The following is a 4,419-nucleotide window of genomic DNA, read 5'->3' on the forward strand; positions in this document are numbered from 1 at the left end:
GGCTGGGGTGTTTGCCCCATCAGATCGGGGAGTGTGGCCAGGCGGCAGGCACCAGCGCAAGGCTTTTTCTGTCCTGATTGTTGGAAAGCCATCATGTGCGCACTCCTCTCAAGTAGAGTCTAGGCTTCTCCAGCCCTTCTGTCTGTCCCATTGGTCCTCCCAGCAGCCAAGGGGGTGTGTCTCCTCCATGCAGGACCCCAGGCGTGGGATGCCCAGATTGTGGCTCGACCTGCTTGCTCTCCAGGGTGACGGTCCACCCATGTAGACCTTCTCTTCCTTTCTGATCCCTCCCGGGAGTGCAGGTCCCAAACCAGTACCTTTTTTCCATCCTACCCAGTTACGTGGAGATTTTTCTTACAGTTTGGTTGTATAGGAGTTCTTCTGCCAGTTTCCAGTTAGTTTTCTGTGAGAGCTATTCCACATGTAGATGTATTTTTGATGTTTTTGTGGGAGGAGGTGAGCTCCACGTCCTCCTACTCCATCTTGAGCCCCCTCCTAATCTCCCTTTCTTAAAGTCAACCATGCAGTGTGGTACAACCTAATCATTACAATGATAGGTCACCATATTCATAAGTCCCTCCCACACTCAAGGAGAGGGGATTCTACTGACTGAGGAACCCTGGGGGCCATCCCAGAATTCTGCCTATTGCAGGAGGTATACTGGAATAGCATTCTCCCCACTGTAGTGAGGTTTTTCTTGACCACTCATTTTGAGAGTTCTATGCCCATCCAGGGTTTTGGAGAAAAAGACATATACCACTATAAAATCTGCCTAAAGGGATGCTTTTGGGCTGAGACATTATAGCTCTCCTGTTGAGATTGTAGAATGTGTTTGCTCATTATAGCAAAGATTTGTAATATAACTGGGGGTCCTGTTTGTTCATTGCAGATTTTGATAGCCTGAGTTTCTTAAAAGAATCATTCACCAGAAATACACCAGTCACAAGACGACAAATTCTGTATGATTTTACTTTTTTGAGGTATCTGGAGTAGTCAAATTCATAGAAGCAGAAAGTAGAATGGTGGTTGCCAGGGCCTGGGGGGAGGGGGAATGAGGAGTTATTGTTTGATGAGTACGTAGTTCCAGTTTTTTTTTTTGTTTTTTTTTGTTTTTTGTTTTTTTTTTGCGGTACATGGGCCTTTCACTGTTGTGGCCTCTCCTGTTGTGGAACACAGGCTCCGGACGCGCAGGCTCAGTGGCCATGGCTCACGGGCTTATCTGCTCCACAGCATGTGGGATCTTCCCGGACCGGGGCACGAACCCATGTCCCCTGCATCAGCAGGCGGACTCTCAACCACTGCGCCACCAGGGAAGCCCCTGTAGTTCCAATTTTACAAGATGAAAACATTCTGGAGCTCTGTTACATAACAATGTGAATATATTTGACACTACTGAACTGTACACTTATAAATGGTTATGATAGTAAACTTTACGTTATGTGGAGGGTTTTTTTTAACCATGGTTACAAATAAAAATAAATTTTAAAAAAATCATTCACCAAAGCTTTTTGTGATCTGAAGTATGAAAGAGCTTTTTTTTTTTTTTTTTTTTTTTTTTTTGCGGTACGCGGGCCTCTCACTGTTGTGGCCTCTCCCGTTGTGGAGCACAGGCTCCGGACACGCAGGCTCAGCGGCCATGGCTCACGGGCCTAGCTGCTTCGCGGCATGTGGGATCTTCCCAGACCGGGGCACAAACCCGTGTCCCCTGCATCGGCAGGCGGACTCTCAACCACTGCGCCACCAGGGAAGCCCTGAAAGAGCTCTTAAAAGCAGCCTTGGGATCAGGAAAAGTTACTAGAATGTCATAGTGCATATGGAGGATTTGTGTTCTCGACATTCATCCTACCCTCCTTTTCTGTGCCTTCCTGTACTGCAGGGTGTGGGAAGCTAGTGTGCCGAGTGTGAATTGGATTCTACCCGTTTGATACTCTTGTGGATTACTTGGAGGGTGGGAGTGAGGCTGAGGCGACGTTCCATTGACAAGCATGGTCATAGGGCAAGTAAGTTCCTGCAGTAGTTTTCCAGTGCCCAGCACTAACCCCATGAGTGTCAGTTGGCAGTTGTGGCAACAGCATACAAGTCTTCCTGACCCCCTGGATCACAACTAAAGCATCACGCTCTTGAAACCACCAGTCCCTATACAGCCTTCAACCTTTCTGGCTGAGGTCAAGATAGAGTAGCTCCCCTGGCAGGCCAGTCGTTCTGTGGTATCATTCTGAGAGTCAGTCCTGGAGGGCCAGCCCAAAGCCTGAACCTCCCATTCTTTTTTTTTTTTTTTTTTTTTTTTTGCTGGGCCAGGTCTTAGTTGCGGCACACGGGCTCTTAGTTGCAGTATGGGGCATCTAGTTCCCTGACCAGGGATCGAACCCGGGCCGCCTGCATTGGGAGTGCAGAGTCTTAACCACTGGACCACCAGGGAAGTCCCGATCCTCCCATTCTTACAACAATTTTGCAAATACCCAATACCCTGAATTAAATCCCTTTCTGCTTAAAATGGCTGGAGTGATTTCTTTTCCTGCAACTGAACCGTAAGTGTTCGTGATACGTGACGATCAGGCCAGTGGATGTTTTGGAATTTGATCATGCCATCATGTGAAGGTTTGGTGGTACCTGATGGAGGCCTTCTATGTAAATGGGGCTTTGGCGGTTATTCCCATCTGCCCCGCTTTCGCCCTGCTCCCTTACGCTGGGCCTCAAACCCAGCTGGACCTCTGCTGCTGCTGGGCAATGCTTTATTTCTGTCCTTTCCTTTTTGTAGCTACTGGAAAACTTTTTTCCTCTTGTCCATCCGCCTACCTGATTGTAGCAGACTCTAAGGCTCTCCACCCAAGGCATTTCCCCCCACCTGTTCCCTGCTAACAGAATCCAATTTTGTTTGGGCATTAGGCAAAGATATCTTAATTTTAGGTAATATGTTTTATGATGGGTTTGTGACACAGTCTTGGCTAATAAGGGGAAGTCTCCTGGGAAGCTTCTGAAGAGAATGTTTCTTCCTGACAAGAGACGAGAGTGAAAGAGTTTTCTCATTGCCTGACTGTCTGTGACTCTCTCTCCTAAAATAAACACTTGATGCCTGGAGCTACGGCAGACATGTTGACACTACAAGGTAGCAAGCATGGGGAGAAAAAGTCAATAACTGAGGATGGCAGGGCAGAGTGGCTGATAGAATCGGTACCTCCATACAATCAATGAACCATGGACACACCTTGAAACTGCCCACCTCCAGACTTCTGCTTGCTAAGCAGTAAAGGCCTTTGGGATATAAGCCACTATTAGTTGGATTTGGGGGTACTTGAAGCCAAAATCCTTCCTAACTGATACCTCCAGCCCCTTCCTGATAACTCTCAGCAGATGCCCTTGCCTTTGAGTTTACAGAGAAAATGAAGTCCCCTTCCGGCCCACCCCCACCCCCTGACATACAAGATTTCTTCCCCTGCTCTTGTCTCATAGCCAAGGGCCTCTTATCTGATCTGAGGCTAATCTCTCCCTTGTGTTCCGGACACCAGCTCGTCTGCAGGGACCTGGGCAGTCATCTTTCTCTCCTGCATCTTCCATCTCCTGCTCTCCCGTGGCCCCTTTCCAACTGTGGACTTGAGTAAGTACCCAAGGCTGTGTGTACTGGACTGGGTGGACACGTCTCATCCTAACCACCAGGTAACTGCTTCTCGAGGGCCCCTTCCCGGTCCCCTGGGTGAGGCCCCGGAGGTGGGCTTGGAACTGTTCTCTGACCCCAGAGTGAGCGGCTGCCCAGCTCTGGGGATGGACTGTGGGGTACTCAGGCCAATGCCTGCTTGCCACTGCAAGGCGCTTTTTTTCCTTCTGCCTTTTCTCCTGATGTTTATTGAGAGCATATTTTCTTTATCTTTAAGGCTTTTACAGCTTTGTATTTTTGCCTCTGTTGTTATGATTTATGCTACTTTTACTGGCTCTTTACCCTCAGCACATAAACATGTTTAAGTTTTCCACAGCTTAAAAAAATAAAATAAAAAACCCTTCCTTGACCCCGCATTCTCATCGAGTTTCAGCGTCCTCTCTCTCTCTCTCTCTCTCCCCCCGCCCCCTTCTCTTCGTCGTGAGCTCTTTGGGAATCCTCTGCACGCACGGTGTTTCTTCACATCCCACTCAATCCTTAACTCTCATCTCCAAGACAGGAAACTCAGCCCAGCCTTGCTTAGCACAATGGGGGTTTTATTGGCAGGATGCTAGGAATCTTGCACGACTGTGGGAAGAAAAGAAGGAAAGGGATGCAGCTGGGCCACCAGATCCCCTGGGACATTTTTCTGTGGCCCTCACACTCTCTCTCCTCCCAGCTTCTTTTGGAATGATGTCATTCTTTCCTCCACGTTATGCCCAACTGCTCCAGACCCTTCTACCCCACGGCTCCCTTTAACTCCAGTTTGAAAATCTCAGGGAAGGATT

The 4,419-nt window shown here is 48.4% G+C and overlaps 1 non-coding gene across 1 annotated transcript; it reads right to left on the bottom strand.

Moving 5' to 3' along the window:
- Positions 1-2,346: 2,346 nt before the first annotated feature.
- On the bottom strand, positions 2,347-2,419 carry TRNAG-CCC (transfer RNA glycine (anticodon CCC)). The gene has a single exon. It is a non-coding gene; the product is annotated as a tRNA-Gly (tRNA).
- Between the last annotated feature and the right edge of the window lie 2,000 nt (positions 2,420-4,419).

Source organism: Orcinus orca, chromosome X, assembly GCF_937001465.1.
Source record: "Orcinus orca chromosome X, mOrcOrc1.1, whole genome shotgun sequence".
NCBI lineage: Eukaryota > Metazoa > Chordata > Mammalia > Artiodactyla > Delphinidae > Orcinus > Orcinus orca.